Source organism: Sapajus apella, unplaced genomic scaffold (assembly GCF_009761245.1).
Source record: "Sapajus apella isolate SASKATOON/1434 unplaced genomic scaffold, GSC_monkey_1.0 scaffold40, whole genome shotgun sequence".
Classification (NCBI taxonomy): domain Eukaryota; kingdom Metazoa; phylum Chordata; class Mammalia; order Primates; family Cebidae; genus Sapajus; species Sapajus apella.
In genome coordinates, this window is record NW_022436980.1 from 10,110,508 (window position 1) to 10,136,840 (window position 26,333).

At 36.5% G+C, this 26,333-nt stretch overlaps 1 long non-coding RNA gene across 1 annotated transcript; it reads left to right on the forward strand.

The window, feature by feature from the left end:
- The first annotated feature begins 561 nt into the window (after positions 1 to 561).
- On the forward strand, positions 562 to 21,266 carry LOC116565338. The gene is made up of 4 exons (XR_004275394.1): positions 562 to 699; positions 9,293 to 9,298; positions 17,889 to 17,891; positions 21,248 to 21,266. It is a non-coding gene; the product is annotated as an uncharacterized LOC116565338 (long non-coding RNA).
- The last annotated feature ends 5,067 nt before the right edge of the window (positions 21,267 to 26,333 follow it).

The window sequence follows — 26,333 nt, forward strand, 5'->3', positions numbered from 1 at the left end:
ATAATAATATGTATCTCAAAGGATTTTTCTGAGGATGATGTAAGATACTGTCAGTAAATAGTACAATGACTGACTCCATTGAATTCTAAATGGCTAGAAGCTACAGTTATTATTAGTAATAATTAACTATTAAAATTAAAAAGCCACAATTTTTTACAAATTATTAAGTCAAACATTGCTCAAAATGAAAGTATTGCAATAAACTTAGGAGCTATTACATACTATTATATTTATATATGATTTTCAAGTGTGTATTTATTTTGATTATAAATCTACAACTCTCTAATTTGTATTGCTTTCATAAAATGAAGTTAACAATAAGAAAAATATAAAACTTTTGTGCTTGCTTCAATTTCTGAATATCATCTGAATATCTTATAATTAATTGCAATTTTTGTTTTTAAAACTTCTCTGCTATAGAGGGATGGGGTAAATGTTATATAGTTTTTCACTTGATTTTAGATCCCATTTATTTCTTAAAAAGAAATTTATTTCCATATCACTTATTTGGAATATTCTCTTAGCTCGTCTCTATTTGTTTACTGTAGGGTCTTCTAACTCTTAGCTCTTCATAGTTTTATAAAGCATAAAGAGTTTTTTTCCATAACTGTATTAGTTCATTTTCACACTGCTCTGAGGAATATCTGAGACTGGGTAATTTATAAAGGAAAAGGTTTATTTGACTCTCAGTTTCACATGGTCTCAGGAAACTTATAATCATGGCAGAAGGCCAAAAGGAAGGAAGGAATGTCTTACATGGCAGCAGAAGAGAGAGAGAGAGAGCGAAGCAGAAAGTGCCACTTTAAACCATTAGATCTCATGAGAACTCATTCACTATCACAAGAACAGCATGGGGGAAACTTCCCCCATGATCCAATTACTGCCCACTAGGTCCCTCCCTTGACACATGTGTATTACAATTCAAGATGAGATTTGGGTAAGGACACGAGCCAAACCATATTCTGCCCTGGCCTCTACCAAATCTCATATTCTTTTCACATTTCAAAACCAATCATGCTGTCCTAACCATCCCCTGAAATCTTAGCTTATTCCAGCATTAACTCTAAAGTCCAAGTCCAGTGTCTCATCTGAGACAAGGCAAGTCCCTCTGCCTATGAGCCTGTAAAATCAAAAACAAGTTAGTTACTTCTAAGATACAATGAAAATACAATCATTGGGTAAATGTTCCCATTCCAAATGGGATAAATTGACCAAAATGAAGAGGCCATAGTCCCTATTCAAGTCCAAAACCCAGCAGGGCACTCATTAAGTATTAAAGCTCCAAAATGATTTCCTTTGATTCCATGTCTCACATCCACAGCACCTTGATGCAAGAGGTGGGTTTCCAAAGTCTTGGGCAGCTCTGCCCCTGTGACTCTGCAGGGTACAGCTCCCGTGGCTGCTTTCATGGGCTGCCATTGGGTGCCTGCAGCTTTTCCAGGTGTACAGTGCAAATTATCAGTGGATCTAAATGGTTGGTGTGCTTTTCTCACAGCTCCACTAGGCAGTGCCCCAGTGGCAACTCTGTGTGTGTGTTCCAACCCCACATTTTCCCCTCTGCATTGCCCTAGCAGAGGGAATATGAGGGCTCTACCCCTGCAGCAGACTTCTGCCTGGACATCCAGGCATTTCCCTATATCCTCTAAAATCTAGGTAGAGGCTTCCAAACCTTAGCTCTTGTTTTCTGTGTACCTACAGGCCCAACAGTACATGGAAGCTGCCAAGGCTTGGAGCTTTGACCCTCTGAAGCAGTGGCCTGAACATGTTGGCCACTTTTAGCCATGGCTGGCACTGGAACATATGGGACACATAGTGCCTTGTCACAAGGCTGCACAGAGAAGAGGGACTCTGGGCCTGGCCCATGAAACAATTCTTCTCTTGTAGGTCTCCAGACTTGTAATAGGAGGGGCTTCTATGAAGATCTCCAAAATGCCCTGGAGATATTTTCCCTATTATTTTGGCTATTAATATTAGACTCATTGTTACTTATGCAAATTTCTGCAGCTGGTATTGGCTTGAATTTCTTCCCAAAAAATAGGTTTTTCTTTTCTACCACATGGTCAGGATGTGAATATTTCAAACCTTTATGCTCTGCTTTTCTTTTAAATATCAGTTCCAGTTTCAAACCATCTCTCTGTAAATGCATATGAATGTATGCTTTTAGAGAAAGCCAGTTTGCATCTTGAATGCTTTGCTGCTTAGAAATTTCTCCCACCAGATACCCTAAGGCATCTCTCTGAAGTTTAAAGTTCCATAGATCTCTAGGAGAGGGATAAAATGCTACCAAATCTCTTTGCTAAAGCATAGCAAGAGTAACATTTACTCCAGTTCCCAACAAGCTCCTCATCTCCATCTGAGACCACCTCAGACTTGACTTCATTGTCCATATTACTGTCTGCATTTTAGTCAAAGCCATTCAACAAGCCTCTTTAGAAGTTCCAAACTTTCCCATATCATCCTTTCTTCTGACTCCTCCAAACTGTTCCAGCCTCTGCCTGTTACCCAGTTCCAAAGTCTTTTCCACATGTTCATATTATCTTTATTGCAGTGCCCCACTCCCAGTACCAATTTTCTGTATAAGTTCATTTTCACACTGCTCTAAAGAACACCTGAGACTGGGTAATTTCCAAAGGAAAGAGGTTTAATTGACTCACAGTTCCACATGACTGAGGAGACTTCAGGAAACTTAAAATCATGGCAGAGGGCCAAGGGAAAGCAAGGCATGTCTTACGTGGCAGCAGGAGACAGAGAGAGAGAGAGAGAGAGAGAGAGAGAGAGAGAGAGCGAGAGCGGTCCATGGAGAGGGAAGCAGGATGGTGCCATTTTAAAACATCAGGTCTCATGAAAACTCACTATCACAAGAACAGCTTGGGGGAAGCTGCCCCCATGATCTAATAATCTCCCACCATGTCCCTCCCTCAAAATGTGAGGACTGCAATTAGAGATAAGATTTGGATGGAGACATAGAGCCAACCTCTATTAATAACCCCCCTACTTCTCCCTAAGTGTTAGCTTGGTAGCATGACATTCTTTCTAAGAAGTATTAGCATTTTTGACTTCTACTGTAGCCCTGTAACCCTTACAAAGTACATTTCTGACAAGAAAATGTTTCCCTCCAAAAATAAAATTTCCTTTGTTCTTATTTGTATTGCCTGGCCACTTTACTTCTTATGAAATGACATTACCATGATAGAGAATGAAATCACAGCCTCTTAGAAGGTTTCTCTTTCAGATATGGTTTATAAGGTGTAATAGGAGTAAGTTGAGCCTGAAGTGGGAATTTGAGTGAATCTCATTGTTCCATCTGAAATTATGGAACAGTTACTTAGCTTTATCTTTGTCAGTGCACAAGCACCTATTTACATGAATCGAAATGTATGCATAAAAGGAGCCTTCTATTAGGAAATTTAGGAATAAACTTCCTTGGAGAGAAATAGTGAGCTTGAGATGACAAAAGACTTTTGTGCTGGGCCAAGAATCTTTAGTGGCTTCTTTGGGAAATGTCTAAAGTAGAAGCCATGAGGCTTGTTTTTATGAAGGATTCTGTAGTATTTGAGTAGGCATATGCTTGGAACTTATGTTCAAATTGTGACATAGAATTGAGGATGTTGGTATTCGCCGTTCTGTGTTGAAATATGTGTAGCTCTCATGAAGGAGGATTGCTTCAGCTACGTAATGCTGTATGACAAACCACCCCCAAACAGTGGCTTAAAGCAATAACAACCTTTCTTTTGCTCACATTTTGCAATTTGGACAGAGTTTTGCAGAAATAGCTAATTGCTGCTTGATTAGGAGTCAGCTGAGCAACTCCAAAGCTAGGCATTGGAGTCGTCTAGACATTTATTTACTTATTTATTTATTTTTAGAGACAGAGTTTTGCTTCATCTCCTAGGTTGGAGTACAGTGCTGCAATCATGGCTCACTGGAGCCTGGAACTCCTGAGTTCAAGAAATCTTTCCATCGTAGCCTCCTGAGTATTTGGGGGTACGAGTGTGTGCTACTGGGCCTGGCTAATTTTTTATTTGTAGAGACAGAGTCTCACTATGTTGCCCAGGCTGCTCTCGAACTCCTGCACTCAAGCAATCTTCCAGGTTCAGCCTCTCAAAGTGCTGGGACTACAGATGTGAACCACTGTACCTAGCCTGAAGTCCACTTTTTGTGCACATCTAGCAACTGATGCAGCTGTATACTAAAATTGTAGCTGGGGATGCTGGTGGGAACAGCTACACATGGTATCTCCATGTGGTTTGTGTTTCCTCACAATATGGTGGTTGAGTTCTAAGTGCTAAGATCTTAAAGGGGACAGCTGGAAAGAAGCTATATCCTTTTTGTTATCTAGTCTTGGAAGTCACATAGCATCACTTCTGCCTTATTATACTTACTCTATCATTTCAAGCCTGCCTAATGTCAAGGGGAGAAAAAAGAGAATCTACTTCTTAATGAGGAAGTAGCAAAGTCCTGGAGGAGCATGTGATATCAAAAGTAATGCTGTGACAGATTTTGAAGACTACATCTTTCTTAAAAACCCAAGGGCTTGCAGAAGTTCTTGTGACATCAGAGTTAAGTGGTTTCTGGAGAAATGCTGAGGACATTAGGCATGCAGGTTTCTCATGTAGCATCCAGATACCAGTCTTAGGGGTAAAGTGTGCTTTTCTCAGGAAAGAAATGATGCTAATCCTCTGTCCAGTACCCTGAAAACCTTGAAGATTTTGATGCAGTTCTGAGAGTGATAACTGTTTTCCACGGAAATTTGTGTATCAATGCTAATGTGAACTCATTTGTACCACAGGCTGCTAAGCCCTAGGGCGATGTGGAATAACATGAATATGCAATAAAAAACAAGCATATTGAATCATTTAAAAATCAGTGAGTAGTTGTCTGTTACCATAATTTTATAGAAATTCATAGATAAACATTTTGTATTTATACAACTGATTCATGTTATAATTGCATTTCTCTCTTGTCATTTAACTATTTATATAGACATTAGATTGTCTTTTAACCAGTTTACTTTGCAGAATAGATTTCAGAGAAGTTTGAATTAATTTCTGCTGGTATGACTATTGATAGAAGTTGAATTGTAAGTGCCTTCATTTCTGCATAAGTCTCAAAATGCTGAATTCATGTGATAACTTTCATTGTTCTTGACCAGCTTTGTCCATCTACCTAAAGCAGTCATTGGAAGATTTGACAGTCAAGTTCTTTATCCGTACTAATGCATCTCCCAGTTTTTCCACCTCTTTCTCATCAAATACACTGTACTGAACAATGCTAGGACCAGTGCTAGACCCCTGGATGTCTAATTACTAACTTCACTCTTAGTCACAGCTGTTCACTAAGACTTCCATGACTCTTCACAGCAATTCTTGGCAGTATTCTGTCCTTTACCCTCTACTGATTTCTTTCCCTTATAATCTGTTATAAAGAAACTTTTCAAAAAGTTTATTAAAAAATTTTGAGCAAATTATATCTACTGGATCACTTATGCAATATGCTATATCTTATTTAACATAGGAGGAAATTTAGTGGATTAGAGACTTTTTTTGGAGTTGTTTCATTGGCTCTGTAAACTTAGCAGTACAATGGCTGGTTTTCCTTTAATTAAATTCCCAATGGATTTACCCAAAAATTAAAATATTCATTTTATTAGGATTTTATTTCTCATATTTTGTTGGGAAGTTGCAATATTTTTATAATGTATGCTATATCAACGGCAGTTTTCAGGCATATTGATCATTAGTTTAAATTTAAAATATACGACTTACCTCACAGAAATTAGTCATGAAGGTAGAAATACATTTGTAAATTTATTCCCATACACCTTCTGGCCTATGTTGGCTCAGGCTTAACATACTAAGTTTACTAAGAGACCTCAGTGTTGGAGACACGGCTGTAAACAAATTTTCATTCATTCTTATAAGGTGTATACTATTTAAGAGATAAAACTCAGGGTGAAAGAAAGTGATCATTAAGGGTGGGCACAAGGTATAGTGGAGGAAAATTCCCAAACTGTTAGTCTCCCAAGATGGTGCTCATGTGAACAGAAAGCAGGGGAGTTGGTCCTAGAATGGCTGACCACTTGCAACAGATCCCACCTGCAGAAGATTGATGAAGTGACAGACAGGTCTGGGAATTGGGGCAATGTGTCAGGCTGTGCCTCGGCTTCCCTACTTTGGCTGGTTCTAGTGCCTCATTGCTGGAACCATAGATGATCCCCACTGCCAGAGTAGCTCTGACTTAATCCGATGCTGAATATCCTCTGGTCAGCAGCTTCTGTACTGCCCAGGGGTAGATTTTAGAGTTGTATTCCAATCCTAAACCAATTGATGACAAAATTGAATAACTGAATCACTGGTCTGCCAGATTGGTCCCAGATCCCTCCTTTCCAGCATACCATTGCCATCACACAACATACATGCACACAAACACACACATGCACCCCACTGCCACCTCCACTCCACCCAATTTGGAGTTGCATTGATCAGATTTCCATCTGACCTGCCCCTCAATGGATTCTGAAACAGGATCACTGGCCTTTGGTAGTGTCTCAGGAGTTGGATCTGAAGAAGAAAAGTGGTGGATCCCAAGTAGGAGCCAAGAGGAATAAACCTCATTTCTGGAGAGGTTGGGGCTGAATTGGGAACTTGATATCTTGATTCAAGATATCAAGTAAAGGATGTCAGAATTAAAGCATAAGCAAATAGAAACAGATCAGTTGATAGTACAGGCTTCGAAGACAGAACCTGGCTATATTTGCTGAAAGCTAGTCTACTAAAGGCAGAAGGCTTTGTGATAGGCAGCGGACTGGGGTGAACAGCTAAGGGCACCCCCTAGAATCAGCCTTCTTCTCTCTATGTGATCTTTGGTATATTACATAAATCCTTTGAGTTTCTATATATATATATATATATTTTTTTTTTTGGTTGATAAAATGATAATAGTACTTGCTTACAGTCTATTGTAGGGATTACAGATATAAAGTTACTAACGGATAGGGCTTGCATAAGTGCTCATCACATGGTGACCCTCGGTACAGCTCTATTACTAGCTTCATGGCCTTGGGGAATTCATTTTCGTTTTTGAGCTTCAGTTTCTTGTCCTATGAATGAAGAGATTAAATTAGATCACCTCTTAGCCCCCATCCAACACAAACACCCTAAAATCTATTCTAAATTCTTAACTGGTGGCAAAGGAGTCTTGCTCTCCAAGACTACCTTGCAACTACCCTGAAACTCAGGTCCAAACCCACAAATTAGATTAAATCCTATTAGGGAAAAAACTCCTTTGAAACATTAAAGCCTGCATATATGTTTAAATAACCTTGTCAAATTTGCTCTCCCTGCAGAGGGCTTTTCATTATTCTTTTTCATTAAAATAAAAATCCCTCTGGTTGACTTTCTAAATGTGTTTTCGTTAGGCCTTCAGCCTGTTGTTAACCATTTTCAAACTAATATTAAACTCTGTCCGCTTGAAACTGAATGCTACCCCCTGAGAAGTCACCCACAATAATGATAGAGTAGACACTTAACATGCTAAATAATAATAATAATAATATAAAATCAAAATGTATAGTGATTACTGGCTGCCCAATAGGGGTCTGTCACTCACTTCCTTTATCAGTAATTTTCACTATAAAATTCTTCTTTGAAAGAGGAGGGGAGAAAACCCTACACAGCAAATGTCTGCAGGCTCCAGGCTGTGGTAAATAGGGTATCTAATATCCAGAAAATGAATATATAGCCTCTAGGGAAACATACGCAATGAAGATAAATGGATTCTCAGATTAGGAAGTTTAGTCCTAAGGAAAAAAAGGAACTAATTTGCAAGAGAAAAGAATAGATGTAGTTGGATTTCACTCTGCTGATAAACTGTACTTCCATAGAATTGTTCCTCTTCTTTATTTCTAAAGCTATAGAAGTCAAGGGTTTCCTGTTCCTTTATATTCCATAAACGAGTTGTTCAGATAAGCAGCCCATTGCTCTATCAACTAATTACTTTCTGATTTGCTTTGATCTATTATTAAGGCAGTAAATTCCAGCTTCATTGCACCCATAATGTAAAACTCAAATGTAACCACTGTTGTGAAAGGAGATAACAAAGTTGTCGATTTGAAAAAGGCATTTCCTTTTTGGCAAGAAGTCTAGCCTGTGATACACATGCTTTCCGTGTCATTCAAGCAATTGACCTTGACGCAAACCCAGTCTATACTCTATGGATCTTTTGCCAGAAAACAATCATTTAGGAATCGAGCTTTCTTGGAATTTTGATTTATATGTGAAGCCATTTTGCCTGCTATTCTCATAGTTATGATATTCTACTATTTATGAATTAAAGCATCTTCTGAGTGTGGAATATGGAATCAGTACTTTATAATCAAATTTTCATGTGCATTAGCAACTTTATAGTAAAGTTATAACCTTTTTGTCTTAACCACATTATAAGTTATTCCTTCATAGGCTTTTTTTTTTTTTTTTTTCCTAATTCATCTGAACAAATTGAGTATATAAATTAGAATTCTCCTACAGTCTATTGTAGTTCATATGTTCAAAGCCAAAAGAGCCCTCTGAGAATGTTAATGATCTCCAAGATTACTTTTACTTCAGTCTCTGTGAAACCATAATTCACTATCCATTTAGCTTTAGGAAAATCCATATTTCCAAAATCACATGCAAACAAGAGTTTGATTTCTACAAATGGTTCTATAAATTGAAAGACATTCTGATGGCTGACTTGTCTTTGAAATTAGTTTTTTATTTTATCGTCTCCTCTCTTTCTCCCTCTTCATATTTCTGCATATGTGGATATGTGTACTATGCCCTTATTTTGTTCTTCAGACTGGTTTTGGGCATCAAAGGTCTATCAAGAAACGTGATTTCCAAAGCACTTCAATCTTTAATGGATATTTCTCCTCCAAACAAGGACTGGATAGCTTTTAAGTTTCTATGCACAGTAAGAGAGCAGGCAATCTTATTAGATTAGGTCTTCATTTAATAATGTTTTAATATACATCACTCAAGCTCTACCATTTTACCTTAGAAATAGTTGATTATCTACTCTGAACTGTCTTTCTTTGTGGCTTTCAAGTATTTTACTCTCTCCCCAACTCCTCCCCTTCCCCCTGTCTCCCAGCCTCATGTAACAATTTGTCTTGCAAATTTTATCTGAATTTTTAAAGTTGTTTTATTCTAGAGAATAAAGAATTTGGTTCAGAATAAAACTGCCATTTTCCTCCCACTTTCTTTTACCTGGCAAGGAGTTTGGAGCAAAGTGACTTTTGGCCTCTTTTTGAGAGCCTGGAGTTTGATAATAATTAACTTTTTTGATAGCAAGAAGGCAGGGAGGAATTTAAAGGCATTTGTATCTGCTGTATAAATTGGCCAGCAGCCTTGTTACTTGTTCCTTTGTAAAAGGAAAAAGATTAGATTTTATACAGATCCTGTCTGTTGGTAAGGGTTTCTGGTTTATAAACTGAATTGGAGAGATCTGGTACAGCACAATAAGGTTTCTGGTAAATTTTCAGATTGTGGTTCCTAGGAACAGAATTACATGACTTTGCAAATAAAGAGGTAGTTAATATTTAAGGCCAATATTACAAATATAAAAGTTAATGACTGTGAAGATTTTTGTATTAGATAACTTCTGCTGTTGACCAACCTTGACCCCATTAAATCACTTTAAAAGTTCACCGCAAAGTGCTTTCGGATTTGCCTTATCTGCCTTTGCACTAGCAGGAACCATCCTTTCGGTTATGTGAACTTGAGCAAGTTAGTTGACTCTCTGAACTGTTATTAGTAAAAAAGAAAAAGTGTAGTTCTGCTCATTAAGCTGCTATAGGAGTAAATGCGATCATATAAGTCGATCAGATAAGAGATGTAGAATGTATTGGACAGTGTCTGACATAGAGCAAGCACTCAATACATACCAGCCATCATTGTCACTACCATGATCACACAAGTAATTTGGCTCCCAACGCGTTTAGCTTTGGAAAGAAATTACTAATTCACGTTTTAGTAATTGGAGGGTGGGAGACTTACTGGAAATTGTACTCTTATTCCTGTGTCATCAGTTTAGTCAATCCCAGGAATATGCTCACCATCAAAAATACTTTTGTTTAAAGTATTACTGATAGGTAAGGACTTACTATTGCCATTTTATTAGTTGTTTTCTGGTTTTTATTCTTGTAGTTCCTTCTTTAATTTCTTCCTTTCTTGCTGTTTTCCTTTGTGATTTGATGACTTTTTGTGGTGATATGCTTTAATCCCTTTCTCTTAATCTTTTGTATATCTACTACGTGCTCAAGACCACTTTTGAACCCTCATTGTAGGTAGACCAAGATAAATGCTATCAATTATGGTAGGGCTATATGTTAAGAAAACCATCTTTATTCATCCATTTATATAAATTTTGTTTTCCATTGGCTTTTAAAGTATAAAATAATAGCAGAAATTCCCCAAATCCACTCATTCCTATTTTTAATCATCTAAGTTGTTTGAGCATTCTTGGACATTTTTATGTTCATCAAAGTAAAATTTCCTAATTACAGTCTACTGCAAAAATGCTTTTGATGTTGGCTCATGTTTTCATCCTATTTTGACCATTATTTACAGTTTTAAATGACATATTAAGGAAGCATTCAGTGCATATTGCTGAGTTTTATAAGATCACAGAGCATATTACTTCTACCGATGATCATGTATGATAGTGATTTTGAGTAGGGGAGCAGGACTGAGACCTTGTTCTGTCCATCATAGAAGCCAGTAGTGTTGTCCACCTTGATTCTGTGCTTCTGAGAGGTGGCCAGGTGTATAGAACAGATTGTAGGCTAGGGAAATACAGGTGAAAGGAGAAGAAAGAAGAAAACATTTAGATTGAGATAGAAACCAAGAAAGAGGTTGAACTAAGGAAATAACATTTCCTAGTAGAAAGCTGTAGAGTAGTCACTCTCCTAAGTATTACACCCTCCAGTAGGTCCAAATGAAAGGAAAGAAGAGAGCTTACATTTATCGAGTATCAACTATGTGCAAGTTACCTTATGTAAAAAAGACTAATATTAACAGAGTTTTGTATATGTATTACCTAATTCAATGTATTGAATTCTGAGATATAAAGTCCATGAAATAGATACTGTTATTATCCGTGGTTTAGAGATGAGAATCTAAAACATAGAAAAGTTATACAACTTGGTCAGGCTATCTATCTGGAAAGATGCAGAATTGAGATTTGAAGCTGGGAAGTTTGTTTTTTTCTTTTCTGCCATGCTGTCCTCTCAGTTCATTTCTACAGCAACCGATTGTGTGGATATCACTTTCTTACTGAAGAGAAAACAGAAGCTGAGAGAAGTGGAGTAACATGTGCTTTTCCTCTAGCCTGTACCACTTTCAGACAGAAGAGGAAACAAATGTCATTTCAAACATAATGGCGGCCCATTATTTCTTTGTTAAAGGGAAACAAAGGGCAAGTTTGGATATGGCTGTGCCTGCCTGTGGCTGCTGACCAGAGCCCTTTATGCTGTCCTGGCTGAGCGAATCCATGAAGATGCTCAGGGGAGCTGAGGGAAGTAAGAATTTAGTGATGTTTCTGCCTGACGAGCACATTTGAAAAATACGTTTGCAGTCTTCTTAGCACACCTACTAGTTGATTGGAGGCTGGCTAAAGGTTCCAACATTCCAAGGATGGAAATTGCTTATTCTCTATGGCCGTAATCCCTGCTATGCCCCTCTCCAACATGCTGGCAAAGGAGGCATCAGAGATTAGAGTCAGGAGGCTCTTCCATTCTGAGGAGTGTCACTGAGGAGTCTTTTTCTGCCATGTGAGACAGGATTATTCCCTTAACCTTGACACCCTTCGTGGGCAGGAACTAAAGTGGCTTGTTTCACTCAGCCCACCGCTGGCCGTTCCTCATGAAAGGTAGTGTGTGAGCAAGAGAATGTGGGAAACAGAGTGAATGAATACTGGAACCAGCTGGTTCCTCCTCTCTGGCAGGAGCAGGTTCTGTGTGGGCCCGCCAGCAGCACTTAAGCCCCCTGCCCTCTTGGCACCTATATTCTTGTCCCACATCCAGGAAGAATCAGGTCTCATGAACAGACTGAAGGGTAGTATATGCAGAAGATTTTACTTGGCAATGGATGTGGCTCTTAGCAGGATGGGAAGTTGGTAAGGGGATAGTGTGGGAAGAAGGTGAGTTTCTTTGAAGCTGCACTGTCTGAGGTTAACTGCATCTACCTGTAGTCTCTGACGCTGAGTTACTTCCCTGTTCGCCGATCAGCCAGTTGCATACTCGCTGCTCAGCTACTTGTGTTGGTCTGCCAGCTGAAGTCTTTTTTATGGCATAGGGGCATGGCACGGCAAAAAGCCAACATTTGGGTGGAAAAATGGGGTCAGCTGTTTTCACATAGTGTTGCGGTTCCAGGCTTAAGGGTGGAGTTTAGCAGGGAGCCCAGCCTTTCTGCAGCAAATGTTACTGGCCAGACTAAAACAAAGGCAAAAGAGGGGCAAGGAGACAAAGTAGGGGAGACAGTAGAGGGAAAGAAAAGTAGCTAAAAGAGAGAAAAGGAAGACAGGAAAAAGGAAAAAAGGCCAGGGCTGGAGTTTGTTCATCCCTACCAGAGATGATAACAGGCCTGCTTTGGACTTCTCCTTTTGTCCTGCTCCTAGGTAGAAAGTATATTCGTTCCCCTCAGGACTCTGAATCTTGCATCCAGTTGAAAATTCATTTGAAAAATCAAATTGTGTCTGAGAAACAAGCACCTCCCAAAAGGCCCTGGAGGTCAGAACAATCAGGATTTAAATTAATTGCTTAATGGAAAAAAAACATTTCTGAGAACAATGCTGATAATTTGCTAAACCGGGGTATGTTTGTAACTCTTTGAAATGAATTGAATTGCTGGTTTCAAGAATTAAGGCTTACAGAGACATTGTGATTGAAATCCCCAAAGTTAATTCCTTAAAGCAATTGGTAATTAGTGAAGAATTGTGCACTTACAGTCAGTATTACATTCAACACTTAATTATACACTGTCTCAAATTGTTTCCTAGATGTTGTATGCATGTTAGTCTTGTCTCCCACAGCCTGATCATAAAGTCAGTGAAAAAAGTGCTGAGTTTCTTTTCTTGAATTTCTTTTCTTGGAGTTTTTATTGGTATCTCCTGCCATACCTAGCATAGCACTGAATACACACAGATACTCAAAAGTTGATGGATACTGTTTGAGATAAATCAATGAGTTTAGAAAACATTGGCCTTTTGAAGGAAAATTCATTTAGTTATCCCAGCATGCCAAGAACAGGGCATGTTTCTCAGGAAAGACAAAAAAGTGAATGAATATATTAGGGAGCTAAATATTGCATGTGCTAAATGGAATAGAGAATTTGAAAGGAGACATTCTATTTGAGAAAAAAGAAACTGTGGACAATTTGAGGTTAGACATTTGCTGTGGAGCAGCTTGATTTTGGTTCTGTTGATTTATCTATGTTTTGCAAAGATTGAAAATCGTCTTTAGTCCTGGAAGGGGACTGAGATCAGAGGACTCCAGTGCTACATGACTGCCTCAGAATTTTCTGGGACCTCTACACTTTTCAAAAGCTTTAGTTGTGATTTGTGTATTACAAAAAAAATTGAAAAAAAGAGATTTTGCTACTGTTCATTTGTAAGTGACAAAAATAAAAGACTTACCATTTTTTTGCTAAGTTGAAATTCATTCCTCCATGCCACAGGCATATTAAAAAAAATCACCTCTGCTCTTAGGAGTATTCACTCATATTTAAATTTTTTTTTGTTTTGTTTTCAGCTTAAAAACATTAAAAGCTTGCATGATAATGGTGGATCTCTTTAAAAGAATGCTGAAGAATTATCCATGTTTTATATGTTTACTTTAATTTTGTATGAAAGGGGGCAGTGGTGATGCAAAGTTGGGAAAATATAAACAAATCTACTTTGCAATAATTGTAAGGTAACCAAGCCATGACTGCAGATCATATTACTTTACATTGATTCTAGGCAGTACTCTTACACTAAGGGACAAGCCCTCTATGAACTTGCAAGTATCTGTCTGTTGACTTCTTTCCCATTACTCTTCATATTACATGCCATATTCCAGGAACTTCAGATTGCTGTGCCTCCCAGCACATAATACATTTTCTTAGTGCTGCGACTTGGTTTGGCCTGGAATGTCTTTCCTATTCTTGTTTACTCTTACTCATTTTATAAGGCTTCTGCTGGGCAAATCTTTCAGAATGTCCTTCTGCCTACATCCCCAGATTAGACTAAGTGTCCTATTGATACCTCTGTGGCATTCTTAGCACTCTAACATGCCTCATGCCATCTCTTTCTGTATTATGTTAAATATCTAATTATATGTCTATCTTCTGCATGTGTTGGCATTCTATTTCCTTCTCTAAAAGCTTTTTGAAAAAAAAAAATCTTAATTCTCATCACATAAAATGTTGTTTTTCCTGGTTTATTCTCTTTCCCTCTTACCCCAATCCTCATCTGCCCTAACATCTTTTTTTTTTTTTTCTGCTGTCTTTCTTCTTCTAGTTGCCCTTGCTCCCCTTTTGCTTCTTATCTACTTTGCCTTCATGGCAACCATGATAAATGCAGCAGAATGAGCTTAAAAATAAATGTTAGTTTATAAAGTATAATTAGCTAAAAATGGCCTTGTTTTCAATTCCTACATGTGCTGTATTTCCTACTATACTTTAAGCTACTTAAGTATACACATGACAACATATGAAGTCTTTGATTTTGGTTTACTTGCCTAGTAGCAATAAAATAAGATACATTGTTTTATGATATAGGGAGGGATAGAAAATTATTTTTTTTATTATTGATCTCATCCGTGGCAAGACAAAATTATAGGGCTTTGTACTTGCCCTTTCTCTTTCTTTCTCTTTAAAAAAAAAAAAAAGAAATATTCAGTATTAGTCTTTATGCCTCCAACTTCCTTTTAAAAATGAGAACCAGAAAACATAAGTATTACTTGATAATTACAGCAAATGTTCTAAAATTTTGTGTGGTGTTATGGTTATTGTAACGGGGAAAAAAAGCCAGAGGAGATATGAAGAAAAAATGTTAAAATGAAGAAACACATACATATGACACATACATATATAGACCAGGGTGAAGGCAAATATGGAATAATGGAATAAATAAAAAACATGTACCTCACATTCTTTTTGATATAATTTTTCTTTCCAGCTTTCTACTCTTTTTTTTTTTTTTTTTTTTTTTTTGCTGTGCAGCATACCCAATTTAGTTTAACATCGGTTTTTCTTTTTATTAATAGGGAATACTAATACATATGCTATGGTGTTACTAGTGGGGTTAAATGAAATATTCATTCTAGAAATATGTACTAAGTTCCTGTAATAGATACTGGTTTTTGCTGTAGCAATTTGCTTCTAGTGCTTACCCCAGGCTTTAATCAAATTTATCTTATTTTCACTGCTTATGCCCATCTGTCTTGGACTTGATTTTCATCTTTTGATACTCTTAATAAAGAAGCAGAGATAGACAGGGAAGTGTTACAGAGGGTAAAACACATTCAAGGACCTACATAGAGAGGTGGATATCCTGCACAAAAATGAAGAAGAGGAAACAGACAGGGAACACGCTTCACAGGCAATTGCTATATCTTTCGCCTTAAAGTTTTAAAAGGCAAATATTAGCAATATAATGAAGTCTTTCCCTTCAACAGTGTGTGTGTGAGCTATAATATTTGGCCGAGAGCTGGTGATTTTCTGTGCTGGCTGAAGAGAGACCAGGAGAATATGTAAGTGGAAACTGAATGTCATTGGATTCTTTATTTGATGCTTTGTCTGACCTACCATTTCACACACCTTCTCAATATTAACTGTTGTTATCATAATGGCATTATTAATATAACCATGGTTCAGGCCAATAAACGATTCAGGAATCATAATGCATTCCATTTATTTCTATCTTTCAATTTCTGGTGGTATTTTCGCAATCTTTGAAGACATTTTTATGGTGGAATGAATACCTGTGCAGAAATCAAACTCACAGAAATACATGGAAGAGCATCTGGCTGATTCAATCATGTTAACATTTGAAGTCAAACTTGGCTTATTAATATTTATAACCTGAAAACATATCCTTGGATTTTATCTAACAGTCTCCAGTGTGGTATTTAATGATTGGATGATTTGATTTTTTAGTTATTTAAATACTGTGGCTTGTATCTTCTGTTATTTGAAAACAAACAAGTCCTTGAAAACCAATTTATCGCTTGTTACTTTTTCCCCTTTGGAATAATAATACTCAATTTACACATTTGATTATATTTACATAGGGGTCAAGTATGTGATTACAGAAAACGTATAGAAATCAATGTTTTGTTCATGTTAGCTTAGTACATTTTAAAATTTAAGGCCAACATGGTGAAACCCTATCTATACTAAAAATACAAAAATTAGCTGGGCATGGTGGTACGTGCCTATAATCGGAGCTACTCAGGAGGCTCGGGAGGCTGAGGCGAGAGAATTGCGTGAAGCAGGGAGTCGAAGGTTACAGTGAGCTGAGATCGCGCCACTGCACTCTAGCCTAACGACAGAGCAAGATTCCGTCTCCAGAAAAAAAAAAAGAAAAAAGAAAAATTTAAAGCTCTAATAAATGAAAGGTGCTGTACAGCTACCCAGTGAGTTTCATGATCACTGTGATTGTGAATAAGAAAGTATGTGTCTCTGTCATGCACTAGTCTCAGATGGGCTTGAGAACTAAATCTTAAAAACATATATTTCAAGTAATATTGAGTTAATACTTATAGTTACCTCTATTGAATACTTATATTTTCATAGACAGCAACATATCTATATATACTATCTCATTTCATACTTTCACAAAAACCTTAAACTAGCTAATTTTTGTTAATGATTAAAAGGTGAGGAAACTGAAGCTTATTAGTCCTATGTCTACTAAGTGGGAAAGCTAAGATTGAAATCTGATTTGTTTGATTCTGAAACCTGAAACTTCTGTCTGTTAGGTTAATTGATGCTCCAAACATTCTAACAAGGTAAAAGAAATTTAGTAATATCTTTTTCATATATTTTATTAAAATATTTTATTAAAATTATTTTTATTTTAAATCAGTTATTTTATTAAAATATTATTTTATTTTATTAAAATATTTTGATTTTGATTTTATTGGAATATTAATAAATATTTTACTAAAATATATATGATTTACTAAATAATACATTATTTACTAAAATATACATTATTCACTAAATGTAAATAATACATTACTTAAATATACATTATTCACTAAATGTATATTTTAGTAAAATATGTCTTAAGAAAAACATTATTATATTAATACTATAAGAGTTTGCATCTTTTCTGTTTGAGAATAAATTATTGCCACTTACCACTTCAGAGTCTTATGAGAATGCCGAAAACCTTAGTTCAGAAATAATCAATAACAAGATGTCTATGAACTCTCTGTCCCTTAAGAACCAAGCTCTGACCATCTCTAAGGCAAAATACCACATGACATTCAAAGCATAAAACACTTCGCAGAGCTACCTGCAGAACTGTCTTTCTTGACCTGATGTTAGCTTGATTCCATTGCTTGTCCTTCTATTTCTTCCATAATCAGCCCAGCAACCTGAGAATCTTGGATACGTGAGATAAGCAAGCACATTCTTCACAGTTTTTTGGGGGTGAATCAGATATTTACATATTGCAACTTTTAGTTTAGTGTATAGATTGGGTGGTTCATTGCCTTTGCCCATGGCCTCAGTCTTTGTCTTTAGTTCATGATCTAGTTAATTCTGTAGCCCAAAGTAACCCTTATTAGGTGTATCATTTTATCTTTCCTTAGACCTCCCATCATCATTTCCAAACATCTCTTTTGGCTCCCACTCAAAGAGGAAGTGTAGTTCAGCATCATGCCTCCCCCACCACCAATGGTTGATGCAAATGGAAGCCTCTTGATTCCGTGAGAAATAGTCCTCACGATTTCCATTCACAGACATTTCCACAAATAATATATGTCATTTTGGGGCACCCTGACTTTAATGAGATACTCTGATTTGTTCCCTGTCCTTTCCTCTCCTTAGTGTTTTTAGACAGCTATCTTCACTACCCTGACTTCTCACTTGACTGTTCTTGTTTCTCTGTTTTAAATTTCTTCAAGGCAGATTCCAAAGCTTGTTATATCTACTTCATTCTGCTGTGTCAATATTTTAAAAGGTGCTTTTTCTCTTCTCATATTTATCTTATTTTGACAATTGAGTGAGCGATCTTTGAAAGCTTCTGACCAAAAGCTTTTCACTCTGAATATTATTTTACCAACATCTGATATTTAAATTATAGTTACTTCTGCTCTATCTGGGGCCCTCCAGATTCAATTCTTAAGACATTTCATCTGTGATTACAAAAAGAGTCAATGTTAAGCTGTATTTCTGCCTTTAGTTTCCTAGTGTTTCCAAAAGCTTACTTCCCATGTAAACTCACAAGCAGCCTTGGTAGAGGCAGCCTTGGTAGAGGTTAGGCACTGCTGTCTATGGGTAAGGATAAAATTTGAAAAACCTCCAAAATGTTCATAGAGCACAAAATGGATGCTTTTAAAATACAATCCTGTGCAGTATTACACACCTATAAATATATAATGTATACAGTGATGTTCCTTTTTAGAGAGAACGAGTGGTTGGCTTGCGTTTAAAAACTATGGTAAGTCAAAGAAGTATGCATGTGGGTATATGTGTGTGTGTGTGTGTGTATATATATATATATATATACATGTAAATGTGTGTATGTATATGTACATATATTAATCTTTAAATATTTAAATTACATTCAATGCAGAAAATTGCTCACATGCACAGGAATGCTGGAAATGTAAAAGACTAAAATAACAGGAGTTATGCATCTCCCATCTCACACTCATTTTAGAGAAGGTATGTGCCTGCTGGATGTAGTGGTAGACAAAATCAACTGCACTACTTACACTGTTTTTATTTTTTACTTATTTATTTTTAGTTTTTTGATTGCTTACAGACATAAAAATAGATAAACAAATAAGATTGAATTCTACTGAATTCAGTGATTATATGATGTAACACTGCCAGATTCATATTTTTCGTATTTTATTTTATCTAAGTATAATACAGGTTTATGTATCTTTTCAGTAGTTTCAGTCAAGGGTCCTGATTTCATTTAACAAGGATAATGAGAGAAAAATCCATGGTTTAGATATGTACCTTTGATCTGTAGTTCAGAACCGTGCTTGACTGGTAGAAACCACTATGGTTGCAAAACAGTGCAACAACAAACCTCTAAATCTTGTAAACCTAACAAAGTATTACAAAGACAAACCTCTAAAATGACAGCAAACATCACAAATACAAGTCTTGTTATTTAATTCTGCTTTGTGGAGCTTAAAATAATGATCAGACTTCAACTGTAACCTCCTATTTCGCTTCCAATTTCTTATCTAACATGCATATTTATTTACATAAATCTAAGCTTTTCGTTTATTGACTAAGGTATACACTGTCTCCTTTGCCCCAAACTCACACAGTAATGGTGCCAGAAATTGTAGGTAGGAATATCTTAGGTTTGATCTGTTTAGAATGTGAACAGGATTGTTTTTTCTGAAGCCATATTTGCTGAGGAAGCACACTCCCTTTTCTTCATCCCTGTCTTTCCTTGAGAAAATCCTAGGGATTAAATGGTGAAGAGCTACAGCTACTGGTTTGCTCTTTGTCTAGACTGAAATTCAGGTATGCCCCTCACATCCTAGATTTTATGTACATGGAAGTCTCTTTTTTCATTCTTGTTTTTTATTTTTTCACAAGACATATTTATCAAATATCAGACTATTTAATCTGTTTTTGTTTAGTTAATTAACTTCTTTCGGGTTATTTAAGCCTTGAAGTGTAGACCAACTTTCTCTCTCTCTTTTTAAGTTTCTTTCAGCAGAAGTTTCTTTTGGTTTATTTATGCTCCTGAGATTATGTTCTATTGACATAGATCACCTGGTTTGGTAAGTCTTTACCCTACTGAAGGATAATCTCACTTTAATCGGTTTATATCTTTCACATTCAATTGCTTGGCTTCTAGGTAAAAAGGCAACAGTATAGTGTATAAAAAATGTGAAGAGCATAGTACCACATGTTGAGTATCTGTACCCTATCCCATTTAATCCTCACTTTGGGAAGATTATTATTCATATCTTATTGATGAAGACACTGAAAACTGGAAGAGTTAGAAATTACAAAAGGCATATTGCTGACATTCATTCAAGAATATTTAGCTCTTCCATGAAGCCAGTGACACATAATTTTTTATTGTGTCTTAGAAATTTTGTGTTGTTTTTATGACTTCCCAACTATATTGTGTGAGGGTAGAGACCACATTTCATACTTTTTCATGTCCTTACATTACTCCATCAACAATTTTCCTTCAATAAATAATTATTAAATTGAAATTTTGTGTTTAGTTATAAAATTTTCCTCTCCATTTTGATTAGCATTTTTGTCACTTTAATAGAACAGAACTTTACAGGATGCCACTTCTGTTAGCTTCCCTGGGAATCAGCAGCTGAATTCAGGATGATATTCTCTTAGATGAACATTACACAGGAAGGATTGGAAGAAGTAATCACTATTCATTCTCCTACTTTCAATAAAGTTATTGGTATTTCTTAATTTTGATAATTAATCTCTGAATCCACACGAGAAAAGTATAATTTTCTTTTTAAATTTTAGTGTGGTGGGTAAGGGACCACAGATGGGAGAATATATTAAGCTGTAGTAATTGCATCACAGAGATAAAAATCAAAGGCAGTAGCTGATTGATATAAAAGGAATGGCTTCTTAGCTGTATTTTCTTTAGTTCCTACATAAAGAATGTTTCTGTTCTAATGTGTCTGGGCCTTTACAATACTCTAATGAGACCATCACAAATGGAAAATCACAGCTTTTTTATTACCAACAAGGATTTAAGGCTACAATTATAAATAAATATATCTTGCAGATGAATTAAGTAAATGAGTATCAAAATCCAGAGTGCCACATAATTCTTAAGTGTAGATTGTAATAGGGACTCATCACACTGTCCTGAAATGATTCCATAACATTTTCTCATTTGGAATTGTCTAAACTGAGTCACTTGGTAATCCTCTGTGTACCACTCCATTCTCACACTGCTGTAAAGATATTGTACTACCAGAGGCTGGGTAATTAAAGAAAAGAGGTTTGACTCCCAGTTCCACAAGGTCTGGGAGGCCTCAGGAAACTTATAATCATGGTGGATAGTGAAGGGGAAGCAAGGACCTTCTTCACATAGTGGCAGGAGAAAGAAGTGCAAGCAGGGGAAATGCTAGATGCTTATAAAGCCCTCAGATCTCATGAGAACTCATTCACTATAGTGAGAATAGCATGGGGGAAACTGCCCCCATGATCCAATTACCTTCCACTGAGTCCCTCCCTTGACATGTGGGGATTATGGGAATTGTAAATCAAGATGAGATTTGGGTGGGGACACAGCCAAAGCATATCACTCTGCCCATATTGGCCTCAATTTTTAGTTGGCAGCCTGAAAGGTCTGATGTTTTCATATCAGTTTGAGAGATTTTAATTTCTTGCTCGAAGAATGCAATGATTTTCTTGACAAGACTAACTTTGTAGAGAATGAAATAGAAAGAAAGCCTTACTGAACACATGTCTGTCTGAATTATTTCATCTTATTAAGAGTTGCATGCCATTTCTACTCTCCTCCTACTTAAAAAGTTCAAAGAGCATGTTATAGACTTTGGTACATACAACAAATGGAAAGATTTACCTTCTCTAGGTTAAGTTAGCTTCTCTAGGCAAGAGAAAAAATAGCAGATGTTATCCTAGAAATTTTGGGGTACTAAAGTGAGATATTATAATGATTAGCTTTCTTTTGGCACTGAAACCCAATTCATCACTGTTGGTTACCAGAACTCAATAAAAATTATCTTTAGAAGCACAAGTAATAGAGAAAAGTGAATTTGAACTGGGGCCTTTTTTGGGGTCAGGGCTCTCTCTTTCTTCCCGTCTTTTCTGTCTGCTTCTTTTTACTTGTTGGTTTCATAGTCTCTTCCGTTAAGTCAAGTTTTTTTCCAGAATTCAGTGAACAAAGAGTTAGAGAACAGAGCCATTGGTATAATTTTAGTTTAGTGAGTGAAAATCAGTTTCCCTGTTAGATAGTTTAAGAACCATCCTGTAGAGGAATTCTCTTGGTCTTGTTTGAGCCAAATGGTAATGCCTGAGCCATTCAAATGCCAGGCCACTGTCACTGGGTTTCATGATCGGTATGGATTGTCACAGGCTGTTTGCTAGGGTCAGTGGGAAAAGAATACTGTGACTAATAACCTCTAAGAGAACTATGTGGTTGAAATTTGTGATTAACCAATTTGCTAAAGGAAATATGACTTGTTTCTAGAAAAAGAGGAAAAAGAGATGGGTAGATGGAAAGGAAGCAGAAAAAAATAGTTGTTATTCAATACAAATTGAATGTATTAGTTTTCTGTGCCGAATAACAAATTACTACCAATTCAGCAACCTAAAATAATACTCATTTCTTATCTCAGTTTCAGTAGGTCTAAAGTCTGGATATGGCATAGCTGAGTTCTCTGCTCAGGGTCTTTCAGACACCTGAAATCAAGGTGTCAGCCAGGGCTGCCTGCTAATCTGGAGCTCAGAGTTCTCTCCCAAACTCACTAATTGTTGACAGAATCACTTCCTTGGGATTGTAAGACTGAGGTCCCTGCTTTTTGTTCTGTTAGTCGAGGGCCATTTTCATCTACTGGAGGCCCCCTGCCACATGGCCTTATCCAAAGCAGTTTGTTTCTTGAAAGTCAGCAGGAGAATTTATCTCTTTGAATTTCTCTTTTAGGAAAGACTCGGACCCTCTTTTAAAAGGGTCACCTGGTTAGGTTAGGCCTACATAGGATAGTCATTCTTTTGATGAACTCAAACTAATCTGGGAATTAAATCTGCAAAATCTCTTGACCTTTGTGATATAATATAGCATAATCACTGGAGTGACATCTGTCATAATCACAGATGGCACCTGGATTTAAGTGGAGAGTGTTATGGGGATGTGTACTCTAGGGAACAGGAATGTTGAGGTATATTTTAAAATTTTGCATACCACATCAATGTTTTCTGGAGATAGATACAGTGCATTAAAAAACAGAGGATCCCAACAAATTATACAGAGGTGTAAATAAATTCATGTACTTGGCATGAGTTTTATTTTTGTTTGCAAATTCCAAATAATATTATTCTGTATAAAGTTGCTTCGAAATCCGTGCTTCCAAATGATATGTAAACAGTAATCTCTAAGCTTCTTCATATCTAGTTTTCCTCTTTAATTTTCCCTTGCCTATGCCTTGAAATTTCCAAAACATTGACTTCTACCTGTCACTATTATCTAGTTTTATGTCTCTGAGGTATCCTAGAGAAAATTATTTTTAAAGTCCACTAAAGCCAACTGTAGTAGGTGAACCAGGGTCTTGGCCACCAGTCAGTTACAGAGACACCCTTACTTCTTAGATTCTTGCATTAAGGTCCATGATTGCTTTTAGGAAAATGTGAAAAGCAGTGGTTTCGGTTGACATAGGGAGTTGTGGTCTTTGGAGAATCGAAGTGTTTCAACCTATGCTGTTTGTTATTTAGGCAGTGCATGGAATATAACTTTTTTTGCATTGCTAGTTTTCCGTATATTTTAATTATTTGAAATATGTGCATTAAGTATTTTCTTTGTTCCTAAAGCAGCATCAGTTGCTCTACAATTTGAAGATATCAGACGGGCAGAGGGAAAATGCAGTTAGTAGCCTAAGGCTGCCCCTTAGGAAATCTAAGGCTCTATCAGGATTCATAAAATCTTTAATCAGTCAGGTAAATGCTTTCTTTTTTCTATATTCTCTTTGCTCTCTCCCTACCCATGATTATATATGTTAAAGTGACTATCTGAATGGTCTTGTAATCCTGGTCTTGGGTAGTTTAAAAATAAATAATTTATTAAATGCTTCAAATCAAAATAGTCATCTACAGCTGATTATTAAACTAAAAATGGATCATTGAAGATAACAATTATGAAGTTAATGAAGACTTTCATTTGTTTAACAATTTTTAAATGTTTTTGGGGCTGTCAATAACAGTATAAGTTTAATTTAATCTATATTTTTGGATTCTAATATATTTCCTATTACTGTGCTATAGTCAGTATTTTCACAATATAGTTTTTGTTCATAAAGATAGACACCTGCGTGCAGCGCGTGCACGTGGGCGCGCGCACGCACACACACACACACACACACACACACACACACACACACACACACGGAAAGGGGGAAGGAAAGAGATGGACAGAATTTTACCCCTACCACTTCTGTATAAAAATATATCATTTAGATTGAATGGAAAGGAAAAATATAATTCTAAAAAATACATTTTTGGTTGCCCCAAGATTGTTTTGACATTTTGAGGCAAGTGTTGTTTATATTACTGGTAATTCTGTTCTTAAATTAATATATTAGTAAGCTCTGGAAGCACTCAATTCCTGGAAGAGCTATCTATCCTCTCTTCATTTGTGATGAACTATTGGGAGTATTTCTGGCTCATTTATATAGACACTAGAAAATGCCTCTCCTTCACCAAATATGAGACATATTCTAATCCATTCATGTGGCATATTCTTCGAGTGTATTAGAGGGTCAACACCTACTTAATGCAAGAGACTTTGTGAGTGTATATAATCTGTGGTTCCAGAGAGCAAGAGAATGCTTAGTGAGTATGGGAATGGGGAGATCAATCATTTGTCACATTTCTCTACTTCCTGATTTGGTGTTAAAGAATGTATACCTGTCAGCATTTCACCCCATTTTAAGTTAGTGGCAGAATCATAATAGAAAGGACTTTTTGTCTGAAAGCTCAATTTTGGAACAAAGTGTACTTGGAGCTTATGTCATTGAGATATGGCTATGAGTTGGTCATAAAACTCTCAATCATTTTCCATTACCTAGTAATTGTCTCATTCATCCAGAAGAATTTAAAATTCCCCTTATCTCCTCCATAAGCTCCCTGGCACAATGGTTGTAAACACTTGGAACTTTACTTGCTGGCCTTTTCTCTTGGTATTTCTTTATCTAGGGGTGTGTGTGTGTGTGTGTGTGTGTGTGTGTGTGTGTGTGTGTATTTCTCTCCCTTTCACTGTGGAAAACCTTCCTATTATTAAAAACCCAGTTTATTTATCATTTCCTCTAGCCCATAAATCTTTAAGTTCCAATTCTAAGTAATTCTGTCTTTTATTATTAAATGCCTAGTACTGTTATTCCATATTTTATAGATATACGTATTGTTTTCATAATGGGATTATGAGTTCTATGAAATTAAAGATTTTCTTTTATGTCGCCTTTATTTTTTTTAACCTCCGGTTACCTGTAGTACAAAAGTACCTGCTCCACAGAAGCTTTCTTTTACAATCAAAATCAATAGATTTCTTTACCCATCTCAATAGCTGTTTAAATTTATATAGTGCTTTCTTTTTTATTCCATGCAATGGCTTTACTTCTTCCTAATGCATTACTTAATGGTATTTTTTACATGAGAAATGTGAAGAAACATGCTAGGGGAAAACTATTTGAGCTTATTGTGAATAAGGCAAAAATCATAGGATGGAGAGCTGGAGCTGAGCTTTAGGTAGATCTGAACGCCGATGGAGATTCAGAGCTGATAAAATGTTATACGATCTATGTTTTTTAAGCCATGTTAGTTACCCTTTATTGCTGAGGAATTAAATCAACCAAATGTAAGCAAATTATGTGATAAAGTCCAACTGAGAAGATTACTCTCATGTTGAGTCAATTTTGATTAAAGACTAGGAAGACTATTAATGAAAAGTTATCATGTTCACCTGCATTGACACAACTCCATTATTTAATTTAAATTCAGACCACACTCAATGACTTCTGCTTTCTAGTCACAACAGCTTCTCCATTCCTGCTGCTCAGAATATCTTAATGACCTTAGTAGCTGAGGTTCTCACAGCACTGGCAAGAACATGGAATGGCATTGGAATGGGAGGGATGGAGTAAGTTTCTTCCACAAAAGAGAACATTATGTGCAAGGTATTTAATTAGTTGTGACCTTGAACAGGTCAATTTCTTTTCTGAGTCTCAGTTTACACATTTGGGTGGTAGTCACACATTTTTGGGCATTAAACACCTTTTCCTCATCTTATATCCATAAGTACCCAGTGAAGCAGTTCTCATTTCACAGATGGGAAAAATGATAAATTAATTTGGTGACTTGATGAAGGTAGCACACCTAGTAAGTGGT